Source organism: Athene noctua, chromosome 3 (assembly GCF_965140245.1).
Source record: "Athene noctua chromosome 3, bAthNoc1.hap1.1, whole genome shotgun sequence".
Taxonomy (NCBI): domain Eukaryota; kingdom Metazoa; phylum Chordata; class Aves; order Strigiformes; family Strigidae; genus Athene; species Athene noctua.
The window spans coordinates 45,229,546-45,247,292 of record NC_134039.1 but is presented as its reverse complement, the minus strand read 5'-3'; the positions used below and the strand labels follow the sequence as shown (position 1 = coordinate 45,247,292).

Genomic DNA, 17,747 nt, shown 5'->3' with positions numbered 1-17,747 from the left:
AAAAGCAGTCAAATCAGCTGCTTCCAAGAAAGGACAAGAAACCTGGATGCTGCTATTACTGGATAGTTTCCTCCAGGTAAAACGTGTTTTGTACCTGTATTAAATGAAGAAGGTGTTGTGTCCTGAGAAATGAGTGTTTACACTCATCTCAGAGCTTCTGTTTTTTAATCCTTAGCAAATAATCACTTTCATCAACATGAATAGAAAGCTTTTCTTACACTGATGTAATGATTCCTGCATTCCAGTCTGGGTATAAGTTTGACCCTCTTCCAGTTTCAAGTCAGCAAAAATAAAGACCCATAGTGAAATAAAGGCAAAAATAAGTAAGCAAAACGAGACCAAAACAAAATCAAAAATTTTCAAGAATTTAATTTCAGAAACCCAAGAGAGAAGGCACTGACAGGCCATCATCATTCCAGGTTGGGTTAATGCAAAACCACAGAGCCCTGGGAAGGTGGTTTGTTATCTTCCCTCTCTCTGAATTGTGTAGATATGGCCTTTGAGTAACCTGGGCATATAGCAGAAGAAATGTCAAGAGATCAAACTGAGTTTATTTTTTCTAGGAATACTAATCGAGCTTCAAGAAAGAAGAGGTCACTATTTTTTTGACGGGGTTTAGCAATTTCCCCCAGATGCTATGGCTAGTGCAGATGCAAAGTTCGTGTAATTCTGGGAAAGCTGCAGTGGTCCTAGTGATGTTTCTTTGTTCTCTGAAGAGAGAAACCAATTAGAAAAATTAGCTACATTAACTGCAACAAGTGTAGGCTTTTCTATTTATTGTATTGCAGGCACTTCAGTTTTTAGAAGAACAGAAATCACTGTGGGATTTGTAGAAAATTTGATCTTACAAGGCACCTCTTTCAGGAATTGCTTCAGGTAAGTCCTCCAGAGCACCATTTAATCAAATGGTTGTAGTCATTAACTATTTTTCACTAGAAGCCAGATGTATTTAAAAGAGTGAGATGCTGAATCCTGAACACTCCAAAAAACAGTGAACAAAAACTCCCCAGTTACTTGAAAATTGCCTTGAGTTACACAGATGTAATTAAAATTTCATTTTAGTTTTTTTAAAAAATAATTATTTTACAAAGAGCTATTTTTTAATTAGAGAAGCCAGTTTCTCCTTAGCACATTTAAGACTTTGTCTGCATTGAATTAAGGTTTATGGATTAGAATACAGCATCCCTCCCCTCACCATTTCAGGGCTGTATGGGCTTTACTGGGTGTGGGAGAAAACAACACACATGTGCAGGATCTTCCAGGCAGGCACTTCTGAGCCCTTGGCAAACATGACTCAATATCTGGAGGTGAGATCATTAGGTATTATTAGTGCTGTTGATTTGTACGTGGCACAGAGAGACTGAGGTACTAAGGACTGCGCCTCATGCCTACTGCTTGTTGTGTATCGGGGTGATGCAGAGCCCAAGCAGTACATCTCTATGTGTTTGCACAGCCCTTGGCTGCAACTGTTGTCCCTGCTTCTTCTCCAGCCTGGGCCATACTCCTTCAGAAGGGAGAGGTGGCAGAGCCATGCCCTTCCCTCCAGCCAAGTGTCTCAGTGTTGGGCAGTGGGGGCTGAGCAGTAGCTCCATGGGCATGTGTGTCTGTGCGCCAGGGGGAAGACGGAGGGACACCCAGCATCTTGCTGGGATGAGGATGCAGCAGGGGCCAAACCTGGCACGTGAGGAGCTGCCTGAAGGCTGAGTTGGAGCCGGGATGCTATGTATCACCCCAGCTGCATGATTTGCAGCCCTTCTTGTCTTCACAAGGAGGTCAGCTGGTCCAGAAAATTCCCATCCACATTTTATATGGCAAAAAGGGCCTGTTTTTTGAAATATATTTTGTTTCTCCAGGTTTTGTCAAAGAGCTCAGCACAGACTACTGGTTTATGTCCCTAGACACCCTCAGGTTTCCTCTGTGCCCTTGAGAGTGAGTCAGGACCCCCACACCCACTGCTCCTTCTCCGTGCAATGGGAGTCACCAGTTTCCTTATGTCCCAGCTGTGTGACCAGGCTAAGGGCACAGAAAGCTGAGCTGGCAGCAAAAATGCAGGCAAATATCCACTCTCGAATCTGAAAGGCAAAGAAGAGCTTGTTCTCTGGAAAACCTTTGGCTGCAAAGAAAACTGTCCTACTGCAAGCCCCTGCCAGGGAGGTGGGAGTGAGCTTCATAGTGAGAAGAGCAGAGCTCCCCTGGGAAAAGACTTTTTCCATAATTCCCACCTCATTGGTGTTTTTCTTTCAGTGTCTATTCATTGTTAATTGTTTCAGACTCTACCCATTTCTCCTGTCTTTTTTCCCCAGGCAATTGCTGCGAGGCACTTGAAGGTTAATGGACCGTGTGTTTATTTTTAGCTCCACATCTCTTTAACATAGGAGAATGTGGCTGATGGCAAAATAAGCACCTCTAGCCAGCATGAACAATTTCTGCCTCCAGTGCCCTTCCAGAAATAATTTCATAATTTTTTTTCAGTGAAGTGATGGCAAATACCCGGTCACCTGCTTCACAAGATGCTACACGTGGACTCTTGCATCTCTGTGACAGGTGCCTGCAGGTAGAGATTGCCTGAAGGGGCAGAAATGCTTCCAGCAAATTGTAGTGCACCAGCTTCTGCTGTAGGTACACAGAAACACCAGCTCTCCAAACCAGAAAACACTCCAAAGAGGACACTGTTCCCCTGCACAAATTGTAGACTATGCCCACCACCCCAGCTGGAAGGACTTCATGAAAGCCACATCAGTGCTGAAGCTCCCCAGAAAACATGAAACTGTACTGAAGGGCTAACCAGTGGTGATGGAGGACTGGGACAAAATGCTCACACAGACATGGGGACAGCCCAGAATAAGCCTGTGGGCTTCTGAGCAGAATTTGCCAGAAAAAAATCATCCTCTTGGCCTGGGCTTGTAGTGTCTGAAACAGCTCATGTGCCAGCACTGCAAGGGTGGTGCAGAGCCCTCAGCACAAGGGAGAGACCTACAGATGGAGCACAAAGGCAAGGGCTGTAATGGAGATGCACACACATTGCCACAAGTCATGATATTTCCCAAAAAATGGAGGGACAAACTTGAAATCAAAAAGTATCTTCAGTAACTTCAGGCCACATGGAAGTGCCAAGTGCCAGAATTAGTGTTATTGGGGCAGAAAGAAAAGCCAGGAGCAGCAGAAGTAGGTAAAACTCACTTTGTGTTACAGTGACTACACAGGAGGGTGTAGGATCTTGGGGTGGAAATCACTGGACAGACTGTAGATGTTTCTAGGACACGATTCATCTCACCTCAAAGGAGATGTCAGCATTCAGTCAGAGGAATTGTACCTTTTCTCAGTCACAAGGCTGGAAAGGTTGATCCCTTTGGTACCACAAGGGAGAGCCACCAGAGTGGTTCAGTCACTGGTGACTGTAGAGAAAAAAAGATACACCACCAAAAAGTATGTTGTTAGCTACTGTCTCTATGAATAGAGACAGATCTCGTGGGCTACAGTAATACCAGGAATATAATTCTGGACGATCGGACACAACCCTGCAAAAAAATTGTCACAATGGTTAGAACTGAAAGAACAAAGTGGCACATTCCCACCAGTTATGGTTAACCATAACCCAGTTATGGCTATATGGGAAACTTCTCAATGCTAAATGGGACATTTTTCAAAGGCATCAGGATGCTCATTCAAAGGAGCTACAGCAAAAGATGCTGAAAAGGTCTAATCCAGACCTTTCCATTTAGTTTAATTTAATCCATTTAATTTCATTAAGGAATTCAGAAGTCTAAGAAAAGAATGAGATATATAAAATATATCTTAGATGATCAACATTAGTGGTAAATTGCTAAGGCTTATTGTGCATGCAGAAGAGCCCAGGGAGGTAGAACAGGCCTTTCTGAGCAGTGGCTGGGCAAAAACATGCATATGTTCTGGCTTTTTATTTTTCTGGAACTATCCCTTGCTGAGGGCCTCTTGTTTTACAGTTTCTGCTGTTACTGGTACCAGCATGGCAGCCTGGCAGGCAGGCACGTCTGCAAGGGCCTGGAGAAGGTGAGAGGAAAAGTGGTGTATGCGGGGAAGGTGTTGGAGGAGGAAGGTGAGGACCAACAAGGTGTTCATGCCCTGGATAAAGGTGTCCTGCGGTTGACCGCACCAGCTCTGAGGAACTGGGACGCTGGGGCTTCAGAGAAGATTTGAGATGGCCCAGAGGTCTCAGAGCTAGTTTGTTTGTAATTAGTGGGTATGTTGTTTGTATGCAGTTGGAGTTCTTTGTGAGGTCCATGTGGGCTGCTAGCTGCTGTTGTGGGTGTGTGTGAGTAAGGTCAACGTGATGAGTTGAGAGTTGAAGAGCTGCTGGGTGATGCAGGTAGGGTTGTGTTCAGCCCTGGTCAGCCAGCACTGGACACCGAGGTGTAACTGGGGTACCTGCTGGCTCACAACCTAAGCCACAAAACTTGCCTTGCTAAGGGGAGGACACATGGCAGGAGGGTCACTGCCCACAACAGAAAGCCCAGGGGAGCACCACCAGAGCTGCAAGCTTAGTGCCTAGCCGCCTCTAGGGGCAAAAGGAGATGGTGTCCCACTGCAGGAGTTTCCACATCTCCTCTGAGCAACTAGGCATTCACAGGCTGCTGTTTGACATTGGTATTTTTAACTCATTTTGATTCTTGTTGAGGGTCATTTCAGAAGCAGCGCGCACATACGGGGTACCTGAAGCGGCAGGTCTGACTCAGCAGTAGCTTGGTCACTGAGGCACAAAATAGGGAGAGGCACCTTCAGCACTGTGCCTTTTCCTGTGCTGCGAGGGAACAAAGCTCCTTGTCTGCCCTCACCTGCTCCACCACCCTGAGACTACACCCATGCCTTGCAAAACGGCCTGTCCGCAGCCTCACAAGGGGTTGTGGAATGGGCAAGAGATTGCTTGCACATCTGATTGTCAGAAACACAAAAAGCTCCACAAAGTCTATGTCCTGGTTCAGCTAGGATAGGGTTAAGTTTCCCCAGCAGAGAAGGGGGAAGGGATCTCCAGCTGGGTTATTCATACCATGCTGACGTCAGGTCCGAGCGCAGGAACTATTTTCCTTGGTGGCTTTGGTGACGGGGTGCTCACAGCGGGCTTGTTCCATAACCATTGCGGTATTTCTCTGTATATCGTTTGTCTTGCTTACTGTTATTGCTGCTTATTGTTGCTATCACTGCTACTGTTGTTGGTCAGATTGTTTATCACACTGTTGTATTAAATTTCTTCTTATTTTAGCCCGGGGTTTGTGCCTCACTGCCAGCCCGACCGGCTGAGGGTGGGGGAGGGGCAATGGCAACGTGGTCTCCGGTCCCAGCAGGGCTTAAACCACCCCAGTCAATATCAGTGAACTCTAGTTTTATCTCTTTTATCTTTTATCTCTTTGAAAATGAATGCTGTGTGAAGAGCTCACCAGCTGCACGGTTTCCCTTAAGACTGTTTAACATATGATGTTTTGACCAGGGCTCAGATGGGTGGCACCTTGCAGTGGCCTTTTAGTGGCCACGTCTCCTATGGTCCATGACTGAATCTTCTACTTCAGAAGAAGCATGCAATCTTGGCACACACCAGCGTGACACTGGGTCTTCCATAGAATTGTACTCACTCACACCAGAAGAATGAAGGACCTGTATAGCATAATGAAGCAGAACAGGGCTTATTCCTGCAGTGTTGCTGTTGCTGTTCAATGTAGAGCAATGAGTTTTGCAGTGGGTCTGCAGCAACAGAAGTAATACTGCCTCAGCCTTCTCTAAAGGACTTCAAGACATTTCATGCACCATGCATGGTGCCTTGCCAATGACTTACCCAGCATAGTTTTTCTGGGTTGTAATTTAGCAGCCCAATTACATGAAGTACACAGCTCCTGAGGCTGATTTTCTAGCCCTGGCACCTTGCTGACTGCACAGGCAAAACCTGTAGATGCAGGCTGTGTGCCACGCTACCTCTTTGCAGGACAGTGACACAGTGGTCTCCCATGCAATCACCAGGAAAAGTGGGAGCTAGGGCTGCTCTGAAGGCAGGGCTTGGCTCTTGCTTTCCTGGTCACCCCGGGACTGGGCAGTGTCCACAAGGAGAAATGCCTTCTGGCAAGCTTCCCTTTCAGCAGGCGGGTCTGCACAGTTATTTTTGGTTTTGAAGGACTTTCATCAAAGCAGGTGACATGAAAAACACCACCTGTGGGCTTAGATGATCCTGGCTTTCTCCTAGCTAGACTTCCCTCAGCCCTCTCCAGGAACGAAATCTGGGGGAAGGCAAGGATTGCCTCTCTCCTTTCATGTCAGCAATAAAGCACAAAAGGATAAAGAGATGAACTCTGGGATTTCACCTAGGAGAGACCAGGGCAGGGGACTGAGGGCTTAGAGTGGGGCAAAGATGCGAAGATGTAGAGGTCACCCCTCCTGCCATGGAGCTGGACAAGGATGGGTGAACAACCTCCATCCATTTTTGTTCCTCCAGTTGTGGGATTTTAAGAATGCATGATTCAGAAAAGTGCTGATACAGCAATTATAAAGTCCATCACACTCGTGTGTGGATGAATACTGAAATATTAAGCTTATAAGGAACTTAATAGGTGTAAGGGACTTTTTGGAGACATCTGGGACAATAAAAGGACTGTGTACTTCTCTCTCTGGATTCACATGACTTCTGAAGCTTGGAACACCATCATCTGCACCAGGATCGAGCCAACGGTACATCGCGGGATTTGTGGTGTTGGTAACTAGCCTTGCTGCATCTCTGCTGTTTTTCTTGCTTAGGGATTCTGACTTTTCCTTCCTTTTCCTCTCTGTCCTATCGCTATTACCAGTTGCATGCTAAATAAAGTTCACAAGGTTGTACGGCATTTGACCTCGTTTGTGTCTTAATCTCGCTCTTAGGATTGTTTAAGAATCCTTCCCGATACCGAATCGGGACATTTTAAATTGACGTCACAGACAGGATCCCTTGAGATGAGAGTGCTGTAATACCTTGTTGTGTTGGATGCAAACCTCTCAGGGTGAAATAGTTCTCTGTGTGTTATATTAAGTTGTGATCTCCTGAGAGTGAACAGGGAGAGCGTGGACAGTGATACTGCATTTGTGCTTCGGTAAGGTATGAACTCTTGAGAGTGAACAGGGGAAAGTTGTATATCAAGTTGTGGCCCTCTCAGGATGAAAACCCCGTTCTGTGTTGCTTTTGTGTGAGATTTAGATCTGGTCTCCTGGGAGAGAACAGGGGAAATCTGACATTAAGGCTTGACCCTCTCAGAACGATATCCCCTCAGCATTAGGAAGAGGAAAAAGGAATGGGCTGTGATGATGTGCCTTCAGGGACTGAAGGAATAGATAAATTAAATGATGTTTTGGAGGCGCACAGATCCCATCCCTCAGTCCAGGGGCAAGATTGGGTGAAAAACCACTGGTTCCAACCACAAAGTGTGGTGGATCAGATAAAGGTATTGCAAAAGGAAGCTAAGGTTAGAAAAGGAAAAGGAAAAGCTATAATTTGTGCAGTGTTAGGAGTGAGTCTGGCAGCTGCAATGGAAGAGAGAAAGGAGAAGTCTAGTCAAGCTGACACTTTGATAGACTCACTGCAGATGGTCATACAGACCAATTGAGAGACGCCAAAGAATTGTTAGAGGAGGAAAGAAATCAAAATAGAATATTGAAAGACGAGTTGAGGGAATACATTTTGGCAGAGACAGATACACATGCCGAGGCAGAAGTGAAACTTTTGGAGAAGGGGATACATCAAATCTATCCCCAAGGAGATTTGCAGGAGGCAAAAGAAACTGTAGAAAGTCACCCCCATATGTATCCATTGGTTAAAATAGAGTATGTGTATGAGGACGATAGTGATAACCGTCCTCAGGTTATCACCAAGGAAGTCCCATTTACAGCAACTGAATTGGCAAAGCTGAGAAAAGATTTTTCAAGGACTGCAAAAGAATCAGAGACAGAGTATGTGTGGAGAGTGTCTCTGTCAGGAGGAGATGGAATTTTGTTGTCAGAGAAAGAAGCAGAAGGATATTGGGGACCAGGTGTGTTTCTAACCACCGGTGACTGCCGAGCCCCATGGTCATTGACTCAAAGAGTTGCATACTCGGCTGGAGTGCTGAACCCCTTGGAGAGGGGAGATCCACTTGCCATAATGGGCACAGTGGATCAGTTAGTGGAAAATGTGCAGAAGGCAGCTTGTCTGCAAATGATGTATGATTGGGAGCTCAAGCCCAACTGAGGCTCCCCGATGATGATGCCTGTGGACCCGGAGAGGATGACTCCCCTGATACGAGGACTCCCTGAAACCCATTGCTATTCAATTGCAAGGGAAGATTCAAAACACTCCTAATGGAGAAAGAATGATGGCCGCTCTGGAAGGGATGGTGACCCCTGACCATCAATGGCAAGGGAGGAAAGTATGGATATGGGGAGATGTAGCCCAGGAATTGATTAATTTGGGGAGAAAATATGGTCCCGTCCCAAAGAACTGAGACCGGGATCGTGCAGGCTGCAGAGCTAATTAGTGGGTGACAATCATAAATGAGGAAGGGACAAGGTTTGGGATCACCCCGATTTCAGAATCCTGGGAGAGAGAGGCCTCTAACTCGACAGGGATTGTGGCAACTAGGGCTTCAGAAAGGCATTCCTCAGAAATCGATGGGTGGACTCACAACTCAAAAATTAGAACATCTTGTGGAGAAATGGCCAGAGAGAAGGGTCACTTCCAAACCAACCCCTAGTGCTCCACCCTTAATAGATCTTGGGGACTTGAGTCGACTGGAGAAAAGAAGGTGATGGTAAACTAGACCCTCCACTCCCCAAAGGTGAGGGGGGATGTGGAGGATGGATGTTTGTAAGACAACTCACCTGCAACATAAAAGGAGACTTATTGATTACTGTTGCTGTAGGACCAAGGAAAAGACTGGTAACATTTCTAATTGATGCTGGAGCACAAATTACCGTGCTAATGCGGATTGAAGCAGAACAATGTGGAATTGCAATTCCATCCAAAAATCTAATTGTCCTAAATGCCCTGGGAAAAACACAGTCAGTACCTATGACTCTGATGAAACTATGGTTACCAGGAGAGGAAAACCCAGTCAACACTATGGTGGCCATAGGATCTTTCCAAACTAATCTCTTAGGCATAGATGTTTTGAAGGGTAGGCAGTGGAGGAACATCCAGGGGAACTCATGGTCTTTTGGTGTCTCCCAGATCAGGCAATTGACTGAAAAATCAGACACAGAGATGCATTTACTGCAAGTGGCACCTACCCTGCCTCCCTCTAAATTAACAAATGTTAAACCCTACCCATTGCCTTTAGGAGCAAGGGAGGGAATTGCACCAGTTCTGGAGGATCTGAAAAAACAAGGAGTTGTAGCTCCCACTCACTCCCCCTTCAATTCTCCAGCACGGCCAGTTCGAAAACCCGATGGCAAATGCAGATTGACAAGAGATTACAGGAGACTCAATGCCAATACAGCTAACAGCTGCTGTACCAAATATTGCTGAACTGATAGCAACCATTCAGGAACAACCCCACCCTGTCATGGCCACAACTGATGTTAAAGATATGTTTTTCATGGTCCCTTTAAAACCTGAGGACCAGGATTGCTTTGCCTTCACCTGGGAAGGACAACAGTACACTTTTACACGACTCCCTCAGGGATACAAGCACTCCCCCATGCTAGCTCACCATGCTCTAGCGCAAGAGCTGGAAACAATCCCCAGAAAAGCAGAGGTGAAGATTTATCAATACATAGATGATGTACTCATAGGAGGGACCCAGGTAGAGGAAGTTAGAGAAACTCAGAAGGACATCATCACCCACCTAGAAAGTATAGGGTTGACAATCCCACCTGAGAAAATACAGAGCCCTTCAAGTGAGGTAAAATTTTTAGGGATCTGGTGGAAGGGAGGCATGACATGTATCCCACCGGATACTCTCTCCTCTCTCGATCAGATCAAAATGCCAGGGTCAAAGAAAGACTTGCAACGTGCACTAGGGCTGCTTGTGTTTTGGAGGAAACGCATTCCTGACTTTTCAATTATTGCTAGGCCCTTGTTTGACGAGAGCTCAGTGGGAATGGATTCAGGTCCATGATGAAGATTTACAGCTGTTGATGTTTGAAGCAACTTCCTATCAAGCCCTGGGTCCAATTCACCCGACAGATCCGGTTCAAATTGAATGGGGCTTTGCCAAGACTGGACTGTCCATCCATTTACGGCAAAAGGGTCCAGAGGGTCCTGTTAGGTCCATTGGTTTTTAGTCTCGTAGTTTTAAAGATGCTGAAAAAAGGTACACAACTTGGGAAAAAGTCTATTTGTAGTCAGTCTAGCTTTAAGAGAAGCTAAAAGCGCCATCCGGCAACAATCTATAATTCTCAGAGGCCCATTTAAAGCGATCAAAGCAGTTTTGGCAGGAACTCCACCCCCTGATAGGGTGGCCCAGAGAGCCTCCATGCGAAAATGGTATGCACAAATAGAACACTATTGCGAAATATTTTCTGTAACTTAAGGAGCCACAAAAGTGTTAAATATACAGGATGAGGTAGACCTGAGTAGGGAAACACCCAAGCTTTTGCCTGTGATACAAGTAGCTCCCCAGTTTTCTGGACAATTGCAAAATGTCTGGTTTACAGATGCCTCGTCAAAGCGAGAGGGAAAAATTTGGAAATGCCAAGCTGTGGCACTTCGGGTAGACACCAAGGAACAAATCATTACCGAAGGAGAAGGTAGCGCACAAATAGGAGAACTAATTGTTGTGTGGAGCGTTTTCCAACATGAGGCTCAATCTGCTTCTTCTGTCTATATCTATACTGATTCTTATGCTGTGTTCAAAGGTTGCACTGAATGGCTTCCGTTTTGGGAACAAAATGGATGGGAGGTCAATAGAATACCTGTATGGCAAAGGGAAAAATGGCAAGATGTCCTTACCATTGCCAGACAAGGGAAATTTGCAGTAGCTTGGGTGGCATCTCATCAGCAAGATGATACCCCCATGAGCCGACGGAACGCCGAGGTGGATGAACCAGCCTGGCTGGGTCCCCTACAAAGCACCCAGATAGCAGAAAATTGGGAACGTCTGTTAGAATGGCTACATGTAAAACAGAAATTTAAAACAGGAATTAAAGACCTGTATTGTGAGGCACAAGCCCGAGGGTGGGCAGTTACCAGGGAAGAATGTAAAACTTGTGTATCTTCTCGTGAACAATGCTGCATCCGTCTGGACAGACACCCGCTGGAGAGTGACCCCCTGCACTTAAGAGAGGCAAAAGGCCTCTGGGAGGCCTGGCAGATTGATTACATTGGCCCTTTTCGAAAATCAGAAGGAAAATACTATATATTCGTAGGCATAGAGATAGTATCTGGGCTAGTGCAAGCTAAAACATGTGCTAAGGCAACAGAAGAAAACACCATAAAAGCTCTGAAAGAATGGTTTGGAATTTTCCCCAAACCACAGTCAATCCAATCAGATAACGGCTCACATTTCACAGCCCAAGTGGTCCAAGAGTGGGCAGCCCAGGAGGGAATTTCGTGGGTGTTTCATACTCCGTATTACCCACAATCAAATGGAATTGTGGAAAGAACAAATGGTCTACTAAAACGCTTCCTCAAACCGCACAAGCCAGGATGGGCTGAGTGAGTGTGGGATGCAGTGACCAGCGTCAACAGTTGCTGGGGTATAAATGGATGCGCAAAGATCACAGCCTTCTGTCCAAAACCTCCAAAAATCATGCCAGCCCCACATGGTCCTGATCACCCCAGCAATCCATTCAATTTCCCAGGACAACCTGTCCTGGTTGAACTCCCCACAGTGGGCAAAGTGCCAGTGGTGTTGGACACGCCTCTTAATAAATACATCTGGAAGGCAAAAGATGCCAGTGGGAAAACTCACAAGATTCACACTAGATGGATTGTTCCTTCTTTCTAACCCGAGAAGCAAGTTTGTCTTTTGTTCCACTTTCAAGAGGAAGCAGGCAACACAGACGCACCCACAGAAGAAGGGAAGCAGACACAGATCTTAGTGTAATTTGGTTAGGATGTATATGCTATCTTTTATTATAGCATTTTGCAGTTTTACCTGTGAGAGTGAAGGGAAACCAATTCCCCCATTTATGGTCTTGGTTACCCGGAGCAACATGGGTAAAACAGCTTTTATTTTATCTGTTATGTGTATTTGCTGCCTTGATGGTTTTGCCCTGTATTATTCCTTGCTTTGTTCAGTTAATCCAATATGTTGTATCCAACACGCAATTTACATCTACTGCCTCACCTGATGGTGTAAAACAGATTTGTGTTGTTCGCCAATCAAAGTCTGCTGCAGTCTTTGTTTATATTTAGGATAGGAGCTTTTAGGCCTAAACAACACATGCGCTTTGGGCTGGGGGTGTGGAAATCCATTTTCTTGCTGCGTAGACAGAACCCCCAACTCAGGCGAGTCAGACCACCATTTTGGAGCTCTGGAATCTATTGCAATCATGTACATGGATTGCATTTCAGCATTAGCCTTAATCCTTGTTTTGTCGGCTATTGCCTTATTTGTTATTGTAATGTTTCTTTTTTGTCGCTGTGAATGTCAATTTTGTAAACTACCTTCGTGTTCTTCTGCTGCTTCACCTGAGCAACAACTACTGCGTTCTTCTGCTGATTCCCCCGAGTCTCCTCAACAACCATCGTGTTCTTCTACTGTTTAACCTGAATCTCAGCTGCCCTCATGTTCTTCTGCTGATTCTCCTGAATCTCAGATTTAGTTTGTAAGAAGTCTTTGTTTTATAAAGTTAATTAGTTTTAATATTGTTATAAATAATAGTGTTGTTTACTTGTTTTGGTTTGAATTTAGAATAGAATTTTCTAGGCTCACATGACACATGTGCTTTAGGATAAATGGGGGGTGGGGGTGGGGGTGTGGAATGCCATTTTCCCTCTGCGCATGCTGATCCTGATCTCAGCAGACTGGAGCAGCCAACCACATGGACTTGCAGGGCCCCAACCATCTTGCAGTACTTTTTGTTTACAGTCGCGAAAAAATGGATTGCGTTTTAGCATTAATTTTAATTCATGTTGCCTTTTTTTCCCTGTTGGCTATTATCTTGCTTATTATTGTTATACTTTTGTTCTGTCCCTGGAAGTGCTTTCCATAGAGACTGTCGGTGCGTCCCTCTGCTGATTCATCTGAGCCTCAAAACTAGTTTATAAAATGTTCTGTTTTATAAAGTTAGTTTTAAACATGTTAAAATTGTTCTTGGTTATATGTTTGTTAGATAAAGATGTTTATAGTTGTTAAGAATATTGTTAAAAATATATACTTGTTACACAAAAATGTTCTTTGTTGTTAAGAATACTGTTAAAAGATGTTTATCAATGAAAAGTTTGTCAGAAATTTTATTTGTCATTGTATTGCGCACTTTTCTAGCCTTTCTCTCTCTGTCTCTGCACTGTTATATTTCATGCCACCACGAAGACAGCAATGTTGAGCCACAGGGTAGTGTAAGGGACTTTATGGACTTTCTGTCTCAACATTGCTATCACACCACCACCATTTCCTGGCCTCGGAGTCCTGTGGACAGGGAGAAGTACACTCAGGAGAAGAAGAACTGTCCCAGACGAAACCACGACGTCTGCCCGAAGTTAAATCGGGACAAAGAAGACATACAGGCCGGCATGACCACCATGAATGCCAGGGTGTGCGCTCTTGGAAGACCATGAGATAATGAGTCCCGTGGAAATGGGCGGACTGTTTGGAGAAATCTGGGACAATAAAAGGACTGTGTACTTCTCTCTCTGGATTCACATCCTTCTGAAGCCTGGAGCACCATCATCTGCACCAGTACATCGCTGGATTTGTGGTGGTGGTAACTAGCCTTGCTGCATCTCTGCTGTTTCTCTTGCTTAGGGATTCTGACTTTTCCTTCCTTTTCCTCTTTGTCCTATCGCTATTACCAGTTGTATGCTAAATAAAGTTCACAAGGTTGTATGGCATCTGACCTCATTTTTGTCTTAATCTCGCTCTTGGGATCATTTAAGAACCCTTCCCGATATCGGATTGGGACAACAGGGTCTTTAAAAAGGAACAAGTTGAGTCCCATTTGGATCACTGATTTCAAGTGAGAGTTCAGTACCAAAATGCTTTTGACATATTTGCCAGCTCTGTAGTTTGTAGAAGTTATGATATTTGCTGTCACTGCATTTTCACTTTGTTTTCTGACTCTGGGAGCAGAGTTGGATCGTGTGATCTCAGAGAAGGGGGCATCTCCGGTTAGCTGGTGGCTGGACTCTGGGATGACAAGATGATAAGACTGACTAGCAGAAGATGTCAGAAGCTCCTGTTCCACAGCCAGCCTCTCTGGAGAAAGCACAGGGACTAGCAGGGGAAGGACAGGGATTCATCCACTCCTGTCAGCTCCACCCATTTCACATTTCAGGGTTCAACACACATGCTAGGAGGACCTGTGTGCAAGTTCATGATGGGACTTGAGATTGAATATAAAGCCTTCCTCAGTCCAAGGGGAAAATATCTCACTGAAGTTGATAGCTTTTGTTCACAGTTTGGGTCCATACAACTCCATTAGCTTGTGAAATCTTTCTAAACTGGAAGTTCTTCTCTGGTAGAGACCAGTTCATTCAGAGAAAGCTATTTTTCAAAATTTTGCAGTGCATTTTATGCTTTTTTTAAAATTTTGGGGCTGGAGGACTCCATGCCAGATGCTCTTCCATCTTCTTGCTTTCCTTCCATGCTGTTGACCGTGATTCAGATCCACTGAGGGCAGAAAAGACACCCAAGAATTTAGATTTTTAAATATATTGCTTAGTAGTTAAATAAAAACTTGCACAGACATTAGCCAATTTCCTGTAATTAATACCAATCTATAAGTTTTGTTAATGAGCATTTCAACCAAGGAATGAATTTTCTAAGTTTGTAAAGTATGCACTATATTTTCCTGAGTTCTTTCATAGTCTTATAATTATAAAAACACGATGTATTTTTATCTCCATAATGTAACTGCCAGCCGGGGTCATGAAGGAATGTATTCTTATGTCATATAGATATTCCACTGTCCCAAGTGCATTACAGTGTGTGGTTTGTTTTTTTTGTTTTTTGTTTTTTTTTAATTCTGTGGCTTCAGAAATGGGTCACTGCTGAAGAAATACAAGAGCATTGGCAAATTCTGGTGTTACGGTTTATGCACTCCTGTACGATTTGGGGATCTGATGTGACTGGGGGCATCCTCATGGCAGGGGTTTGGACTAGATGATCTTTAAAGGTCCCTTCCAACCCAAACTATTCTATGATTCTATCCTGGTCTCTGGGTCAGTAGCATCTTGGTCTTTATTCCCAAATCTGGTCTGTTTTGCTGAGGATTAGGATAATATGCTGGAAGTTTTTGCAAGGGTACGTTTGTACCATCAGGCTGCTTCTTGAGGTCACTGCAAAAGGAAAGCAGCTGCAGGATTTGACTTGATGATGAAGGACGATGACACCTCAGAAACAGGGAAAGTGAAGGAAGACACTCACACATGAGGTGTTGGACCTTCTGTCAATAACGTCAGGGCTTTCCCAGTGAGATGGGAAGGTGTGTGTCTTCTTGGAGACATGTGAAGACATGGAGAAGGAGAGGGCACATAGCGCTGCAGAGACCGGCACCCTGTGGAAGAGGGAACCAAGCTGAGGAAGGGAAAAAGACTACCTCCTTGTTGGAGTTATGAATTAATAAATCAGACCCCAGGCAGGGGGATGCATTTCTTGCAAGGCCCCCACATGTGTGAGTTTGTGCAAAGGGAGAGATGATGATTGGGATGACAGGATGCCACAGAGGCTCTACCAGCTATGTTGGATGTCGTCTGCGCAGGGTCACCATCCCAGGGCACAGACATGGGGTTGCAAGCCCACATGTCCAATGCTGAAGCACAGCTTACCCGCAAAGCCTGGTTGCCCAAGCCAGCATGCAGTCCCAGCCATGTGGGCAGCAGAGCATTTTCAGGTGCAGCAGTGCAGTCAGGGGTCAGTGGGGGGTATGCCTCTGGGACACAGGTGGAGATAGTGCTGTGCAGGGATCAGCACAGGGAGATGTCAGGGCAAAGCATGAAGAAGGTTCCTTCCCTACCTGAGAGTGTCCCTCCTGGCAGGCCACTGCTCTTGGTGCACAGTGCTGCACCCACCTCCAGTTCCTCACTGCCTTGCAGGTGGAAATGAGCATTACTTAAATGTTTTGAAGGTGCCATAAAATAATTCCTCCAAACCAAAGAGAGACTCTGAAGAGCGTTTTGTGATGAATAAATGATGTCACAAAAAGGAACAAGAGTGAATACGCAGGAGTTTCACCCCCCTCACATGCACCTCCTTAAAACTTCTTTACCCTTTCAGTTTTATACTCGTATAAATATGTACCCTGTACTCTTAACATAACCCTATAGTCTAGTTTTATGATCCTCTGAGTTATCACGTCCGTCTTCCTAGTGCTTGACCAAAACACACTGTACAGACTGACCCACCTTTGAGATAATTAAATTTATGCTCTTTCTTTGTGGGGCTGAGCCTTAACACACCACGGTTGGCCAATTGCTAAGTGCCTTTTTGTCCTTCTGCACAGATCAAAGGGGGGCACAGCACTTGTTGGGCTCCCTCCCACAGCCCCCAAACACATGACTACTCCCGCTGCCTTGATGCAAATGAAAACTGCAAGATCAGAGCCTTAAGGGCTCGAAAATATTCTAACGTTAGTATTTATTCATTCTCCTTTGGCAACGCAGCTTGCACTTTGATAAATAACTGCTGAGAAGCAGGCAGCGGGCAGGAGTGCTTGGGGAGGGTGAGAGAGAGGCTGGCGGGAGGGAAGGGGCGGACGGGATCGTGGCAGGAGCTCCTAACTCCAAGCCCCGAGCAGTTCAAGCAATATATGCTGCATGTCAGAGGCGAGTAACAGGTGAGGAGACAGTAGTGGTTTTAATTTCACAGGGAAACTTACCATTTTTGCAAAGCGCTGCCTGTAATGTTTTGCATCCTTGCAACGCAAGTGGTGTTTGTGGCCAGAGAGAGAGAGAGCTCAAGCATTTGCAAGTCACCACTCAGGAACAAAACGTCTCTTCTGTCCCTCCCAAGTGTCTGACTTCCTGTGGAGCTGCCTTCCCCTGTACGCATTGAGCCAAAGTCAACAGGAATCTGACACTGTGGGTCTGTTTCCCCAGGGATGCCGGCACCCTTTTTGCAGGCAGCACGGCTCTGTTCGTCGGAGCTGGGCATGAGCCACCTGGCACCAGCAGCGGTGTGGCAGCACCGGAGCAGTGCCAGGACACCCGGCTTGTCAGCCCCTGTGCAGCCCTGGGTGCAGGGGCTCTGCTCCCTTTGTGGAGCAGAGGGCCTGCCAACATCAGAGTCAGTGTGTGGGTAGAGGCGGTGCTGGGTAGAGGCGGGTAGGGGTGGAAGGAAAAGGCTATGTGTACATATCCCTGCTCCCCATCTGATTTTCCTACTTAGATTGCAAATTCTTTGGGGTAGGGCTCATCACTGGAACACAACCCCAGGATGGCTGATATTGGAGATAACCCAGTAACAACAGGAGATATTCATTCTCTGGAAAGTTCATTGCTAGATGCACATCTCCTTGGGTGATTCATTATTAATGGTCTCTACATGCCTTTTTTTTCAGCAGTTCTTTTTAAGTTCAGTTACACACTTCTTTATTTGTAGAGAAAGAGGAGCTGAATGAACATGTCACCAGCTTGTCTGCCTCTCTCTGCCTCTACCCTTCCTTTAATAGTCTGAACCAATTTT

At 45.5% G+C, this 17,747-nt stretch overlaps 1 pseudogene; it reads left to right on the top strand.

The window, feature by feature from the left end:
• The first annotated feature begins 7,280 nt into the window (after positions 1 to 7,280).
• Positions 7,281 to 8,769, top strand: LOC141958425 (uncharacterized; annotated as a pseudogene).
• Positions 8,770 to 17,747: the final 8,978 nt, after the last annotated feature.